Source organism: Procambarus clarkii, chromosome 20 (assembly GCF_040958095.1).
Source record: "Procambarus clarkii isolate CNS0578487 chromosome 20, FALCON_Pclarkii_2.0, whole genome shotgun sequence".
Taxonomy (NCBI): Eukaryota; Metazoa; Arthropoda; class Malacostraca; order Decapoda; family Cambaridae; genus Procambarus; species Procambarus clarkii.
Window position 1 is genome coordinate 33161514 of NC_091169.1, and position 18553 is coordinate 33180066.

Genomic DNA, 18553 nt, shown 5'->3' on the forward strand with positions numbered 1-18553 from the left:
ACCAACTGTCATGCTTTAGTTAATTTTTTTTAGGTTCTCCTGTGACATTAAATATTCCGTGTCCAATTTCTTTACTTCCCTGTTCTTTTATTTTTTGTGTTTTTTTCTTTCAGAGAACTCCTTTGTATTTTTTTTTTGCAGAGAAATTGTTTTTGATTGATTTTTTGTTTGTGTCATATGTTTTTTTTCTTTTATTCTCTGTATACTCTTACAAAAAAATATGACTACTATTCTAGTAGTCACATTTTTTTTTCTCTGAAGGGGGGAGGAGTGTTACGACCCTGGTTCTCCAGTGGAAACCAGAGGTCAAAATTGAGCTATTAAACTTTCTAGTAGTACAAGTTGAGTGCAACTCGAACGGCAATTGTTTGTATCTTCCCTGCCAGACGTAAGACTATTATTGTTTCTCAAAGAGCATTTAAAGACTGAGCTGGGGGTTGATTATTAAATAATAACATAGGCACCAACTTTGCTTACTAATAATTTCTAATCATTCATAAAGTAACAATACGTTGCATAGGGGAAGATCTTAATGTGCTTAGCTGCACGATCAATTAGGCTCCTTCCGGCACCACGATATGAGGGAGGCCAGCTGGTCGCTAGGAGCTCTCTCTTCTCTGGCTGGTGTTCGTGCGGATAAGACCTACTCTGTGGCTGCACCCCTACTCTTCTCCCTTCTCCTCTTACTTATTTCCCTTACCTGAAATTCCTGTACCCTTAAGTTAAGTATTATATGGTGTTAAGTGTGCCTACTCTGGTAGTAAATATTGGTGAGACCTGGGGTTAGTATTTGCCAGTGTTTTGGGTACCCCTAAGTGTTGTGTTTTGTATTAGGGTACCACATGGTCTCGCTACCCTAAGCTGCATCCAGCTTCAGTGCTTATCCAGTAGTACTTTACCCTAGCTTGTTTAGTGTAAACCTTGTATCCTGCCTACGTGGACCAAGGCTTTTAACGTAAGATAGTGTGGTAAAGTTATTATTATTATTGTTATTGGTGTGAGTGTATATGGGGGGTTGTTAAGGGGTTAATAAATAAGTACATGAATTACAGAGTATCCCTTTTTCCTATGTGGGAGCGCATTGATCAACCCTTAGACTAACATATATGGTCTAGTAGCAAGTTATTACTACTGTGGATAGTTTATTTTGGGGGCCGGGCCTTTTAGCTCTCCCATATTTGATACTCTTGTCTTCTAACTACCCTTACCCCTTAATAGTACCAGTACCCCATAGAAGCCACACATCTATATTTGTAACAGCGGCCAATGTATCTCCTACACCCAGTAGCAGCAGCAGCTCCACAGCCGAAGCAGAGTTTATCTTGATTGGAGCCATTGTGCTGGTGTCGAAAACCAAAGCTCAAATATATCGTGCCAAGCCTGGTAATAATCCTTAGATCTGGGGCCAGGCACCTCACATGTATATCACACCAAAAAAAAAAAAAAAAAAACACCAATGGCCACACTTAAGGTTCCAATGTTCAGGGATAGAAATAAATGTACCACAAGGAAAAATAAGCACTGCACAGTCAATAATGTAAATGATGGGGCCAGGTGGATCTCAAGCAACATAAAACACTGTACACTTAATTGGTACCTAAATCACTTGAGGCTTAGACAAAAAACTGGGCACTTACTGCACTTGCAGAACCGGAAAATCTGATATGGCAGACACTATTTGAGGAACTTTAACTAGCAACGTGCCTGATTTTTATAAGCACTGGGCTGAGGGTTCTCAAAAACACTTCTTTCAGGTGAACGTGGGGAACTGTGTGCAGGGCGGATCACCATCCACCTTAAATCTGGTATGAACACAAGCTCACTGGCTTACTTAATGTATATGTTCCCCTTGAGCTCTTACTTCTGTAGAAAGCCTCGAACAGGTTACGTCTAGCTAACAGTAGAAATGAGAAAGTAACAGACCTGTAGCAAGCACCCTGCAGAGCTGGGGACCGGCGTCGCTGTAGTAAACACACTGGAGACGGATGTGCTCGGGAATGGATGCGGAGACGGATGCGCTCGGATGTAATCCTCCGCGAGTGGGTTCGTAAACAATGCAGGTCGGATACGCTCAGGAACGGTGGCCCGTATTCCGTGTGAATGGTGATACTTGCCTCCCCTTCTTCAAAAAACTTAGGGACTGCAGGAATCGGTGCTTGGGGGACAAGACAATAAAATGCAAAAAATCCGGGGAAATAATCCGTATAAAACACTGATAACTGGAACTTATGGAGAATCTTGGGGAATTACAACGAGATGTGGAATAAAACATATGCACAAAAAAACAGGGACTGAAATATCTTGGGCACCGCTATTGAACAACAAGCCGAAGAACATCTATGGCGCAGCCAAAGCACAGTAAATCGAGACTGGAAACGTTGAACACTATCTAAGACGTCTTGACTGAAATCGGCAGAACGATGATGCAGATATCTTGGCGAGATCCTCTTGATCACCGCATGGCAACGGTTACTCACTGCGCCAATGTGGAGGGGACCCCACGTGGTACAACAACAGTACAGTAATATTTCACCTTGAGCTGTTGTCGTCGAGGGAGGTAGGGTCTGGTAGGGCAGGTGAAGCAAGTCTAGGCTTAAAATAATATAAATAAATATGTTTATTCAGGTAAGGTACATACATACAAGTGATGTTACATTAATGGATCAATATATAGATAGAGCTAGTACATACAATGCCTAAAGCCACTATTATGCAATGCGTTTCGGGCAGAAACGCAGCTTCTCAGGAAGGATAGGATAGCGGGAGTCAAAGCCTCTTTAAGAATCCTATGGGCACATATCCTAAGTGCTGGTGGTGCCGGGTAGGTGTCGTCTGCGCTGGGTCACATGCAGTTCAAATCTGACTCTCCCGACCTGCGCGGGGCTGCTGCGTGGGTAGGCTGTGCGCCGTCACCCAGCAAACATTTTCACGTTTTTAAAACATCCTAAAAACGACATTTCATTGTTTTCAGCACGTTTATAATTACGTTTAGAAAAGGTTTTTTGAGAACTTTTATATACGACCTTAGAACGTAAATAATTAACATTTCTAAAAACTTTTTTATAATCTTTTAATTACCTACATTAAAACGTTTAGGGTAAATTAGGGTATAATAATTTTTTAATTCATATCTGAAATAGAAAGGGAGAGAAAGAAAGAAGACATATCTGAGAAAGAAATGGACATCCTATATATGTATGTGTAAATTACAAATAAATAGGGTACAAAAAGAGAATTAAAATATTATATTTATTTAATTAAGAATGAGTAATACAACAAAATATATGTAATAGCTCGAAATATATAGACTATATCTATAACAGAATATAAAAGTAAAAATTTAAAAATCTATAAAAATCTATATATGCAATATGTGAACACAATAGATTTTGTGATCAAGCAGCCTGTGATTCATGTCATGCTGAGATCAGTCTGACGTTACAAGCAGTTATTGTTACTTAAAACTAAAACAAGTAAAATTTTCCGAGTATACATATAACACTATAGTTTTTCTATGACTAATAATAAAAATCTATTAATCAAAAGTTTAGGACTAATTAACTAAAAATAAAAATCTACAAGTGAATGTAAACACAGTCAAGTATAATATTCATGTAGAAAGAGAAAGAAAAAGAGAGAGAGAAGGAAAGAAAGAGAAAGAAAGAAAGGGAGAAAGAGAGAGAAAGAAAAGAAAAAAGTCATGTATAATATTCATATTAGCACCATGCAATATAACTTAGATTAAGTAAAAATCTCAGACATTTTTAAATCAAATGAAATATGAGAGCCAGAGAGAGAGACCCAGAGCCAGAGAGAAAGAGCGAGAGCCAGAGAGAGAGCGCCACAGAGCCAGAGAAATAGAGAGCCAGAGAGAGAGAGAGCATGAGCCAGACCCAGGGAGAGAGAGAGCCAGAGAGAGAGAGAGAGAGAGCCAGAGAGAGAGAGAGAGAGAGCCAGAGAGAGCGAGAGCCCGAGAGAGCCAGAGAGAGCAAGAGAGCCAGAGAGAGAGAGCCAGAGAGAGTGAGAGAGCCAGAGAGAGAGAGAGAGAGAGAGAGAGAGAGAGAGAGAGAGAGAGAGAGAGAGAGCCAGAGAGAGAGAGAGAGAGAGCCAGAGAGAGAGAGAGAGAGCCAGAGAGAGAGAGAGAGAGCCAGAGAGAGAGAGAGAGAGCAAGAGAGCCAGAGAGAGAGAGCGAGAGCGAGAGAGAGAGAGAGAGAGAGAGAGAGATAGAGAGAGAGAGAGAGAGAGAGAGAGAGAGAGAGAGGAGAGAGAGAGAGAGAGAGAGAGAGAGAGAGAGAGAGAGAGAGAGAGAGAGAGAGAGAGAGAGAGAGAGAGAGCCAGAGAGAGAGAGAGAGAGAGAGCAAGAGAGCCAGAGAGAGAGCGTGAGAAAGAGAGAAAGAAAGAGAAAGAAAGAGAGAGAGAGAGAAAGAGAGAGACAGACAGAGACAGAAAGACACACACAACAAAAGAGGAGACAGAACAAAATTAAGGCAAGGAGAGAGAAGACAGAACAGAAACAACAGAGAGAGGAGAGAAATGAGAAATCATTGAAGAGAAGGGGAAGAGAAACACAAAATAAGAAAAAGATACAAGAAAAATATACAAGATAAAAATGACATAAATGAATACCACAAATATAAAAAGTAAAGGAAGAGAGAAGCTAGAAGAGACAGGAAACGAGAGGTGTTAGAAGAGAGGAGGAAAGGAGAGATTAAAAGACAAGAAAAACAGGAGAGAAACGTAAAAGAAATAAAAAAAAGGGACATTTGTGAGGAGAGAAAATAAAGAGACCAGAGAAGACCATATATCAAGAGTGTGAGGATAAAGACTTATATATTTTCTTAGTTGACATCCTCTGGCTCTTGTTGCCCCTCTTGTATACGAATTGTACTTGCAAGTTTTCCCTGAAAAGATATTAACAAAATTAATATTTAATTATTTATTTATATAAATTACACACACACAAACTTTATATATATATATATATATATATATATATATATATATATATATATATATATATATATATATATATATATATGTCGTACCTAGTAGCCAGAACTCACTTTTTGGCCTACTATGCATGGCCCGATTTGCCTAATAAGCCAAGTTTTCCTGAATTAATATATTTTTTCTAATTTTTTTCTTATGAAATGATAAAGCTACCCATTTCATTATGTATGAGGTCAATTTTTTTTATTGGAGTTAAAATTAACGTAGATATATGACCGAACCTAACCAACCCTACCTAACCTAACCTAACCTATCTTTATAGGTTAGGTTTGGTTAGGTAGCCGAAAAAGTTAGGTTAGGTTAGGTTAGGTAGGTTAGGTAGTCGAAAAACAATTAATTCATGAAAACTTGGCTTATTTGGCAAATCGGGCATTGCATAGTAGGCTGAGAAGTGCGTTCTGGCTACTAGGTACGACATATATATATATATATATATATATATATATATATATATATGCGGAAAATCCACAGAGAAATATGAAATGAGGTGAACGTTTCGGCTTTGTTAAAGCCTTTGTCAACACCAGACTGACTCCCAAGTGACATGGTCACTTGGGTAAAAGTGACCATGTCTTTTTGGGAATAAAGTATGCAATGCATTATAATCTGGAAGAAAATGAGCTTGAAGCAGTTGAAAAACCTGACTTGTGGAGAGGTCATTATGGGGAACTCAGATATTTCCTTAAGGAATTTGACAAACATTTGCTGTTAGGACATGAAGTAAATGAGATGTATGTCAAGTTTTGTGAAATATATGATAATGGCACAACAAAATTTATACTAAAGCAGAGATGCAGAACTAGGAAAAATGGAAAAATTGCCCAAACATACAAGCAATACAAAGATGTGAGAAACAACAATAGCAGTAAGGAGAGGGGCAGAAAGACTATGACTTTCGGTCATATTCAACAACACAAATATACATACACACACACACATTATTGGAAAAAATTGGAATTGGAGTATTGGAAAAAATAATTAAAACTAAATGGGTAGAACACCTGGAGAGAAATGATATAATTTCAGACAGACAGTATGGTTTTCGATTTGGAAGATCCTGTGTATCCAATTTACTCAGTTTCTATGATCGAGCAACAGATATATTACAGGAAAGAGATGGTTGGGTTGACTGCATCTATCTGGACCTAAAAAAGGCATTCGACAGAGTTCCACATAGAGAGGTTGTTCTGGAAACTGGAAAATATTGGAGGGGTGACATGTAAGCTTCTAACATGGATGAAAAATTTTCTGACTGATAGAAAAATGAGGGCAGTAATCAGAGGCAATGTATCGGACTGGAGAAATGTCACAAGTGGAGTACCACAGGGTTCAGTTCTTGCACCAGTGATGTTTATTGTCTACATAAATGATCTACCAGTTGGTATACAGAATTACATGAACATGTTTGCTGATGATGCTAAGATAATAGGAAGGATAAGAAATTTAGATGATTGTCATGCCCTTCAAGAAAACCTGGATAAAATAAGTATATGGAGCACCACTTGGCAAATGGAATTTAATGTTAATAAATGCCATGTTATGGAATGTGGAACAGGAGAACATAGACCCCACACAACCTATACATTATGTGAGAAATCTTTAAAGAATTCTGATAAAGAAAGAGATCTAGGGGTGGTTCTAGATAGAAAACTATCACCTGAGGACCACAAAGAATATTGTGCGAGGAGCCTATGCTACGCTTTCTAACTTTAGAATTGCGTTTAAATACATGGATGGTGATATACTAAAGAAATTGTTCATGACTTTTGTTACGCCAAAGCTAGAATATGCAGCTGTTGTGTGGTGCCCAACAACAGAAGTTGGCCCATATCTTAAGAAGCACATCAACAAACTGGAAAAGGTGCAAAGACATGCTACTAAGTGGCTCCCAGAACTGAAGGGCAAGAGCTACGAGGAGAGGTTAGAGGCAATAAATATGCCAAAACTAAAAGACAGAAGAAAGAGGTGATATGATCACTACATACAAAATAGTAACAGGAATTGATAAAATCGACAGCGAAGATTTCCTGAGACCTGGAACTTCAAGAACAGGAGGTCATAGATTGAAACTAGCTTAACACAGATGCTAAAGAAATATAAGAAAATTCACTTTCGCAAATAGCGTGGTAGACGGTTGGAACAAGTTAGGTGAGAAGGTGGTGGAGGCCAAGACTGTCAGTAGTTTCAAAGCGTTATATGACAAAGAGTGCTGGGAAGACGGTCTCATCCTGTAACTACACTTAGGTAATTACACACACACTATATATTTATATATATATATATATATATATATATATATATATATATATATATATATATATATATATATATATATATATAATCGGACAATTAGTAAAAAAAAAAAAAAAAAATTAAATTATTTTACCTTGTACCTAGATCCACCAGGCCTGTTTGGTGCATGTTTCAGTACTTCAGAAATCTGGAAGGTCACATCCTCCTCCTCAACTTGTGGATGTGCGTTGATAGATGATTCTGTAAAATTAAGTTATTTATATAATAATAAATTCAGTATAACAATAATATTCTGTAAAATTAAAAGTAATTTATACATCAATCAGATAAAACTCTCCAGAGATGGTGATACACAACACATAAAGGACAAGTTTCAGAACAAAATATGCATTTAGGAATAAGGTTTTGTACATGTATGTAGCACATGAGAAAATAAGTGGAAGGTGATCAAGTTTATATTAACATGTTAATGGCTTTGTTAAGGCTTTGCAAGAATGAAAAAATATTAATAATATAATATCACCTACCAATTAATTGTACATCATTTATAAGTCAATTATTTGCATTATTATTATTCAATACTAATGATATAAAAATGAATTTTGTAATCTACTATTTATGCAAGTATTAAGCACAGGATCATGAAATAAACTGCAAAATACTGTAATGGATAAACCAATTAAGTTTACATTTTCCTATAGCTAAGTCAGTCAGTTCTATTAGCAGCAGAGAACAATTATGCCCAACCATTAAATGAAACAATCTTAAGAGCAAGTGATAGAAATATAATCATTTATGCTTGGGAAAATATTATGGAATGGTTCCAAATATGAAAAATATTAAGTTTTTTGGTTAAAATTTTTTAATTTAAAATTTAAATTTCTAAGTGAATTTTAAACTTTAAAAAAATTATTTAATTTTTTTGTTACTTACTTAAAATAACATTATATAGTTCTTGTTTTTGTAGAAATGCCAATTTCTTCTTTTGCCCTTCCAGACTGTATAGTGACCACAGGCCGTTTGTTCATATCTTCATTATTCTTCGAACCGTGGTTGCACAATCTTATTTTATTTATTTATTTGTTTTATTTATCCATATACAAGAATGTACATAAGGAATGTGAGGATACAATTATGGTAATTACAGTCTTGTAAAGCCACTAGCACGCGCAGCGTTTCGGGCAGGTCCTTAATCTAAGAAAATTTTAAGGAGGTAAATACTTGCAAAATTTATAGACAAAAAAATGATAACAGATTACATGGAATGAAAAAAAAAAAAGATGAGAGAAAATTATAGGTACAGTATATTAAAGCACATAGGTAGCTATGATTGATTGCAATGACAGCTTAAAATGGTAGTTGACAACAAATTGGTAGGCACAATACAGCAGAAACAATATAAGATTGATTGCAATGACAGCTTGAATGGTAGTTGACAAAAATTGGTAGTCACAATACAGCATATGGCTAGCACATAAAAGAAGACAGCAATGAACACAATGATAAGGTTGTTTGATATTACATAAAAATTAGGAGATTGGGTACCACTAGGTACAGAGCAAATTTAAAGCTCAGTGTAGGAAACTAAATAGATGAAGTTAGGTACTTTTTGGTTTTGCTTTTAAATAAGGCAAAAGTTTTACAGTTTTTCAATTCACTAGGGAGTGAGTTCCATAGACTAGGTCCCTTAATTTGCATAGAGTGTTTACACAGATTAAGTTTGACCCTGGGGATATCAAAGAGATATTTATTTCTGGTGTGGTGATAATGGGTCCTATTACATCTGTCCAGGGAGAGTTTCAGAGCATGGTTTGCATTTAAGAACAGGGTTTTGTAAATGTAGTTGACACAAGAGAATGTGTGGAGGGAGTTAATATTTAGACCCACGTACACTGGTTAAAAGCATCACCTAAAAGCAACAACAAAAATGTAGTACACTGACGAATTTTGAATATATATATATATATATATATATATATATATATATATATATATATATATATATATATATATATATATATGCGAACAAGCCTGAATGGTCCCCAGGACTATATGCGAATGAAAACTCACACCCCAGAAGTGACTCGAACCCATACTCCCAGAAGCAACGCAACTAGTAACTGCAGGGCGCCTTAATCCGCTTGACCATCACGGCCGTCAAAAGGAAGTGATAGCCGAGGCTATTTGAGCCACTTCCCCGACGGCAACTCGGATGGTAATCTTGGGCATAGCATTTCACCAAATCACCTCATTCTTTGGGGCACACGTGAGGAACACAAATGCGAACAAGCCTGAATGGTCCCCAGGACTATATGCGAATGAAAACTCACACCCCAGAAGTGACTCGAACCCATACTCCCAGAAGCAACGCAACTGGTAACTACAGGGCGCCTTAATCCGCTTGACCATCACGGCCGTCAAAAGGAAGTGATAGCCGAGGCTATTTGAGCCACTTCCCCGACGGCAACTCGAATGGTAATCTTGGGCATAGCATTTCACCAAATCACCTCATTCTTTGGGGCACACGTGAGGAACACAAATGCGAACAAGCCTGAATGGTCCCCAGGACTATATGCGAATGAAAACTCACACCCCAGAAGTGACTCGAACCCATACTCCCAGAAGCAACGCAACTAGTAACTACAGGGCGCCTTAATCCGCTTGACCATCACGGCCGTCAAAAGGAAGTGATAGCCGAGGCTATTTGAGCCACTTCCCCGACGGCAACTCGGATGGTAATCTTGGGCATAGCATTTCACCAAATCACCTCATTCTTTGGGGCACACGTGAGGAACACAAATGCGAACAAGCCTGAATGGTCCCCAGGACTATATGCGAATGAAAACTCACACCCCAGAAGTGACTCGAACCCATACTCCCAGAAGCAACGCAACTAGTAACTACAGGGCGCCTTAATCCGCTTGACCATCACGGCCGTCAAAAGGAAGTGATAGCCGAGGCTATTTGAGCCACTTCCCCGACGGCAACTCGGATGGTAATCTTGGGCATAGCATTTCACCAAATCACCTCATTCTTTGGGGCACACGTGAGGAACACAAATGCGAACAAGCCTGAATGGTCCCCAGGACTATATGCGAATGAAAACTCACACCCCAGAAGTGACTCGAACCCATACTCCCAGAAGCAACGCAACTAGTAACTACAGGGCGCCTTAATCCGCTTGACCATCACGGCCGTCAAAAGGAAGTGATAGCCGAGGCTATTTGAGCCACTTCCCCGACGGCAACTCGGATGGTAATCTTGGGCATAGCATTTCACCAAATCACCTCATTCTTTGGGGCACACGTGAGGAACACAAATGCGAACAAGCCTGAATGGTCCCCAGGACTATATGCGAATGAAAACTCACACCCCAGAAGTGACTCGAACCCATACTCCCAGAAGCAACGCAACTAGTAACTACAGGGCGCCTTAATCCGCTTGACCATCACGGCCGTCAAAAGGAAGTGATAGCCGAGGCTATTTGAGCCACTTCCCCGACGGCAACTCGGATGGTAATCTTGGGCATAGCATTTCACCAAATCACCTCATTCTTTGGGGCACACGTGAGGAACACAAATGCGAACAAGCCTGAATGGTCCCCAGGACTATATGCGAATGAAAACTCACACCCCAGAAGTGACTCGAACCCATACTCCCAGAAGCAACGCAACTAGTAACTACAGGGCGCCTTAATCCGCTTGACCATCACGGCCGTCAAAAGGAAGTGATAGCCGAGGCTATCTGAGCCACTTCCCCGACGGCAACTCGGATGGTAATCTTGGGCATAGCATTTCACCAAATCACCTCATTCTTTGGGGCACACGTGAGGAACACAAATGCGAACAAGCCTGAATGGTCCCCAGGACTATATGCGAATGAAAACTCACACCCCAGAAGTGACTCGAACCCATACTCCCAGAAGCAACGCAACTAGTAACTACAGGGCGCCTTAATCCGCTTGTTCGCATTTGTGTTCCTCACGTGTGCCCCAAAGAATGAGGTGATTTGGTGAAATGCTATGCCCAAGATTACCATCCGAGTTGCCGTCGGGGAAGTGGCTCAAATAGCCTCGGCTATCACTTCCTTTTGACGGCCGTGATGGTCAAGCGGATTAAGGCGCCCTGTAGTTACTAGTTGCGTTGCTTCTGGGAGTATGGGTTCGAGTCACTTCTGGGGTGTGAGTTTTCATTCGCATATAGTCCTGGGGACCATTCAGGCTTGTTCGCATTTGTGTTCCTCACGTGTGCCCCAAAGAATGAGGTGATTTGGTGAAATGCTATGCCCAAGATTACCATCCGAGTTGCCGTCGGGGAAGTGGCTCAAATAGCCTCGGCTATCACTTCCTTTTGACGGCCGTGATGGTCAAGCGGATTAAGGCGCCCTGTAGTTACTAGTTGCGTTGCTTCTGGGAGTATGGGTTCGAGTCACTTCTGGGGTGTGAGTTTTCATTCGCATATAGTCCTGGGGACCATTCAGGCTTGTTCGCATTTGTGTTCCTCACGTGTGCCCCAAAGAATGAGGTGATTTGGTGAAATGCTATGCCCAAGATTACCATCCGAGTTGCCGTCGGGGAAGTGGCTCAAATAGCCTCGGCTATCACTTCCTTTTGACGGCCGTGATGGTCAAGCGGATTAAGGCGCCCTGTAGTTACTAGTTGCGTTGCTTCTGGGAGTATGGGTTCGAGTCACTTCTGGGGTGTGAGTTTTCATTCGCATATAGTCCTGGGGACCATTCAGGCTTGTTCGCATTTGTGTTCCTCACGTGTGCCCCAAAGAATGAGGTGATTTGGTGAAATGCTATGCCCAAGATTACCATCCGAGTTGCCGTCGGGGAAGTGGCTCAAATAGCCTCGGCTATCACTTCCTTTTGACGGCCGTGATGGTCAAGCGGATTAAGGCGCCCTGTAGTTACTAGTTGCGTTGCTTCTGGGAGTATGGGTTCGAGTCACTTCTGGGGTGTGAGTTTTCATTCGCATATAGTCCTGGGGACCATTCAGGCTTGTTCGCATTTGTGTTCCTCACGTGTGCCCCAAAGAATGAGGTGATTTGGTGAAATGCTATGCCCAAGATTACCATCCGAGTTGCCGTCGGGGAAGTGGCTCAAATAGCCTCGGCTATCACTTCCTTTTGACGGCCGTGATGGTCAAGCGGATTAAGGCGCCCTGTAGTTACTAGTTGCGTTGCTTCTGGGAGTATGGGTTCGAGTCACTTCTGGGGTGTGAGTTTTCATTCGCATATAGTCCTGGGGACCATTCAGGCTTGTTCGCATTTGTGTTCCTCACGTGTGCCCCAAAGAATGAGGTGATTTGGTGAAATGCTATGCCCAAGATTACCATTCGAGTTGCCGTCGGGGAAGTGGCTCAAATAGCCTCGGCTATCACTTCCTTTTGACGGCCGTGATGGTCAAGCGGATTAAGGCGCCCTGTAGTTACCAGTTGCGTTGCTTCTGGGAGTATGGGTTCGAGTCACTTCTGGGGTGTGAGTTTTCATTCGCATATAGTCCTGGGGACCATTCAGGCTTGTTCGCATTTGTGTTCCTCACGTGTGCCCCAAAGAATGAGGTGATTTGGTGAAATGCTATGCCCAAGATTACCATCCGAGTTGCCGTCGGGGAAGTGGCTCAAATAGCCTCGGCTATCACTTCCTTTTGACGGCCGTGATGGTCAAGCGGATTAAGGCGCCCTGCAGTTACTAGTTGCGTTGCTTCTGGGAGTATGGGTTCGAGTCACTTCTGGGGTGTGAGTTTTCATTCGCATATAGTCCTGGGGACCATTCAGGCTTGTTCGCATTTGTGTTCCTCACGTGTGCCCCAAAGAATGAGGTGATTTGGTGAAATGCTATGCCCAAGATTACCATCCGAGTTGCCGTCGGGGAAGTGGCTCAGATAGCCTCGGCTATCACTTCCTTTTGACGGCCGTGATGGTCAAGCGGATTAAGGCGCCCTGTAGTTACTAGTTGCGTTGCTTCTGGGAGTATGGGTTCGAGTCACTTCTGGGGTGTGAGTTTTCATTCGCATATAGTCCTGGGGACCATTCAGGCTTGTTCGCATTTGTGTTCCTCACGTGTGCCCCAAAGAATGAGGTGATTTGGTGAAATGCTATGCCCAAGATTACCATCCGAGTTGCCGTCGGGGAAGTGGCTCAAATAGCCTCGGCTATCACTTCCTTTTGACGGCCGTGATGGTCAAGCGGATTAAGGCGCCCTGTAGTTACTAGTTGCGTTGCTTCTGGGAGTATGGGTTCGAGTCACTTCTGGGGTGTGAGTTTTCATTCGCATATAGTCCTGGGGACCATTCAGGCTTGTTCGCATTTGTGTTCCTCACGTGTGCCCCAAAGAATGAGGTGATTTGGTGAAATGCTATGCCCAAGATTACCATCCGAGTTGCCGTCGGGGAAGTGGCTCAAATAGCCTCGGCTATCACTTCCTTTTGACGGCCGTGATGGTCAAGCGGATTAAGGCGCCCTGTAGTTACTAGTTGCGTTGCTTCTGGGAGTATGGGTTCGAGTCACTTCTGGGGTGTGAGTTTTCATTCGCATATAGTCCTGGGGACCATTCAGGCTTGTTCGCATTTGTGTTCCTCACGTGTGCCCCAAAGAATGAGGTGATTTGGTGAAATGCTATGCCCAAGATTACCATCCGAGTTGCCGTCGGGGAAGTGGCTCAAATAGCCTCGGCTATCACTTCCTTTTGACGGCCGTGATGGTCAAGCGGATTAAGGCGCCCTGTAGTTACTAGTTGCGTTGCTTCTGGGAGTATGGGTTCGAGTCACTTCTGGGGTGTGAGTTTTCATTCATATATATATATATATATATATATATATATATATATATATATATATATATATATATATATATGTATGCCATATACATATATATGCTATGTTGTATGCTACAACTTGGCTGAAAATAAAGCCATTCACAACTGCAGGCCTAATAAAAAAAGGAGGTGGCATAGCAATATCTTACAAAGATACCTTCATCTGCAATAGTGTCATTAGTAATAGAGACGACTATTGTGAATATACCTTTGCCAAGTTCTCCAGTAAATCCCTTAAATCCTCCTTGACTATAAGTGCCATCTATAGATTTCCCAATACCAACATAGCTACATTCTCAGATAACGTAAGGAATCTTATCATAAATAACAATCTCAACAAAAATCAAACCAACTTAGTGGTTTGTAATGGTGAACAAAACATGCAGATACTTATATATAACCTGTGAATAGAGTGTAATAACAGCAAAACTATTTGTTTATTGTTTTATGACCATAATTACACACATATAATATATGATATATATATATATATATATATATATATATATATATATATATATATATATATATATATATATATATATATATATATATATATATATATATATATATATATATATATGCATATAAATATATTATATATATACTGATAATTAGCTAAAAATATATTCAAGTAAATGTAAATTATTTTACCTTGCACCTAGATCCACCAAGCCTATATGGTGTGCATTTCAGTACTTCGGAAATCTGGAACGACCTGGAATCTCTTATCTGCAATGAAACAATACATATTATTGCACTTGCCACAATACCACACAAGAATCAGTACGCCTTACCACACAATCAGTACGACTGTTTTCAGCGAGCCACTGAACACACTGAAGATTGATAACCCAAATGAATTTTTCATGGATATGATACCAACATCAAATCATAAATCAGATGTGATCCTATCCCCACTGGATTTTGAAGAAGCCATAGACAGTATGCCTATGCACTCTGCACCAGGCCCTGACTCTTGGAACTCTATATTCATCAAGAACTGTAAAAAAACGTTATCGCAGGCCCTTCACATTCTTTGGAGACAAAGCCAAAATACTGGCATTATCCCTGACATACTAAAAACAGCAGAGATAGCACCGCCCCATAAAGGAGGAAATAAGGCAGAGGCAAAAAACTACAGACCGATAGCACTAACATCGCACATCATAAAAATCTTTGAGAGAATGCTAAGAAGTAAGATCACCAAATACATGGAATCACAGCATCTCCATAACCCCAGACAACATGGTTTCAGAACAGGGCGCTCTTGCCTATCACAGTTGCTGGACCACTCTGACATGGCACTAGATGCCATGGAAGACAAACAAAACGCTGATGTAATTTACACAGATTTCGCAAAAGCCTTTGACAAATGTGACCATTGTGTTATTGCACATAAAATGCGTTCAAAGGGAATTACCGGAAAAATAGGCAGATGGATATACAACTTCCTGACTAATAGAACCCAATGTGTAGTAGTCAACAAAATAAAATCTGGACCATCAACCGTAAAGAGCTCAGTCCCCAAGGGTACTGTGCTTGCTCCAATACTTTTTCTCCTCCTCATATCGGACATAGACAAGGACACAATCTATAGTACTTGATCATCCTTTGCAGATGACACTAGAATCTTCACGAGAGTAGGCAACATAGAGGACACGGCAAACCTCCAATCAGATGTAAATCAGGTTTTTCTATGGGCTACAGAAAATAACATGGTGATTAACGAACATAAGTTTCAGCTCATGCGCTACGGAAAAAATGAAAATATAAAAACGGAAACCACTTACAAAACTCAGTCAAATCATAACATTGAACGGAAAAGCAACGTAAAGGATTTGGGTGTACTGATGTCAGAAGGCCTTACATTTAAAGAACACAATAAAGTAGTCGTCACAACTGCAAGAAAAATGACAGGATAGATAACAAGAACTTTTCACACTAGAGATGCTATACCGATGATGATAGTTTTCAAGACGCTAGTGCTCTCTAGAGTGGAATACTGCTGCATAATGAAAGCCCCCTTCAAAGCTGGAGTAATTACTGACCTATACTTATGCATTTATCTTCGGTTTAACACAACAGGCACCAGACACACGCTAGGCATCATACACACTAGGATAAAACAAACATTAGGCTGGAAGTCAGAAAAGAATTCAAAGAATTTTACTGGAAAGGCTTGCTGTTAGGAAAGGAAAAATTGAGATGAATTAATGCACAGTATGTCAATTTTGTGAAATATATGATAAAGGAACAAAAACATTTATACCAAAACAGAGATGCAGAACTAGGAAACAGGATTTGTTCAACTGAAATTTCAAGACGGCCAGAGACCAAAAGACACAAAAATGGAATCAATATACGAAGAGGCCAAACCCCCAAACATACCAGTAATACAAAGAGAAACAACTACACGGCAGTGAGGAGAGAGGCAGAAAGAAATTTTGAAAAAAAGAATAAACAAATGTAAAGCAGAACAAATCATATTCTATAAATACAGCAACAACCAATTGCAGGTAAAGGATAATATTCAGAGCTTTTAAATGCATGGATGGCGAAATACTCAAGAAATTGTTCACGACTTTTGTTAGACTAAAGCTGGAATATGCAGCGGTTGTATGGTGCCCATATCTTAAGAAGCACATAAACTGGAAAAGGTGCAAAGACATGCTACTAAGTGGCTCCCAGAATTGAAGGACAAGAACTATGAGGAGAGGTTAGAGGCATTAAATATACCAAATATACTACACAAATATATATACTACACATACACAATACTAGGATGCACAATAAACTACCCTACACAGGCTGAGTATGGTGTGTACAATAAATGATTAGCTAAAAGATAAGAATGAGTTTGTATAAATGGGGTTAAATCAGAGTGGGAAAATGTAAGTGGAGTTCCTCAAAACTCTGTCCTGGGACCTCTGTAATTCATAATATATACAAATAATTTAGACTCAGGTTTGATCAGCAATATTTGAAAATTTCCAGATGATACAAAAGGGATTTTTTTCTGGAACCAGGATTATTTTTTTTATGGCTGAAAACATGTTTTCAGCAATAAAAGAAATACAGTATTGCTGGAACAACCGTCGACATCTTCAAGAGAAAACCTGAACATCTTCAAGAAGTGCTGGACAAACAAGGCTGTGGTGGATATGTGGGCCTGAGGGGCCTGTCCAAGCAACAGCCTGTTGGATCAAGCTCTCACATGTCGAGCCTGACCTTGGAAGGGCTTGGTGAGTAGAACAACTACCAGAACCCTATAATGCATGTATCAAGCAGATAACTAGGTTGTAGAGGATAGATAACATAGTGATTATAAGAAAACTAAAAACTCACTGGAAGCCATATAAATTACAAGAGTTGATACTCAACTTCTTTCCATTGTACCTCCCGTGTGTCAGCTTATCACTCTACTGCTAATATCACGGTATTGCAGAATATCTGTCTCTACATTGCCAAGGTGTCCAGGCAGTGAGCACCACATAATGCAGTGCAGTCCTGTAAGAATAAGCACAGTAAGTATGGGCATGGAGGAGGTGCAGCAGTGGCTTGTGAAGGGCTGGAGAGTAAATGGACATGCCCAGGAATAAAAAGCATTAGGGTAACAGAACATAGCCCATAAAAATAGTAATGACTGTGAATGAATAATTATATGAATGCAATAATATTTCATATCTCAATAGGAATACTAAGCAGGGTGCAAGACAAGGTACTGGTGGTGATAGTGGTTGGTACAAGTCCTCACATCCCCACAGACACCAGTAACAGCCCTCACCTCCCAACACAGTACCCTTGTTCCTTACCCTTGGACCTTTATTACAGAAAAATAGAATCAATTAATATAATAAAATATAAAATATAAGTGTTTACTTACGACAATACTATCGGTGGAACACAAAATCTTCTTCTTCTTGATAGTAGGTGCAGTTTGCATGAAGGGTTTGTCCTCGCCATGACTGAACTGACGACAAAATGGCCGCTGTGTTGATATGGCGCCAGATGACGCTGTGACGTCACAGGTGAGGGACGCTTTGCGCAATTACTCCCTCGTCGCTTGACCCCATCATTAATAATTTTGTTATTTGTATTATTTTATTTTTATTCATTTATGTACAAGAAGTTACATTGGGGGTTAACAGAGAATATAGAAAATAAGTTGAATTAGCATTCTTGTAAAGCCACTAGCACGCATAGCGTTTCGGGTAAGTCCTTAAACAGATTTTTTTTATAAATTAACAGTAAAATTGATAAAAAATGTTAGCAGGTATTTTACAGCTTTTCTTTACAGGTACAGATAATTTTAAGTAGAATAATTACAGTAAAATCAGCAAAAGTGTTTGCAGGTAATTTGAAGAAATTTTGACACAAAAGCAGATCAGAATGATACACAATAATAACAATACACAATAAAGAAACAAGGATTACTAGGTACATGAGGATAGCATTTCAGGGTTATACAT

The 18553-nt window shown here is 40.0% G+C and overlaps 1 long non-coding RNA gene across 2 annotated transcripts; it reads right to left on the bottom strand.

Annotated features, from left to right (window-relative positions):
* Positions 1–4444: 4444 nt before the first annotated feature.
* Positions 4445–18065, bottom strand: LOC138366910 (uncharacterized). Of its 2 annotated transcripts, none has more exons than XR_011229248.1 (3): positions 17968–18065; positions 7397–7503; positions 4445–4901 (listed from the first exon to the last, which is right to left on the bottom strand). It is a non-coding gene; the product is annotated as an uncharacterized lncRNA (long non-coding RNA). The 2 variants fall into 2 exon arrangements; XR_011229247.1 differs by lacking the exon at positions 17968–18065 and adding an exon at positions 8197–8325.
* Between the last annotated feature and the right edge of the window lie 488 nt (positions 18066–18553).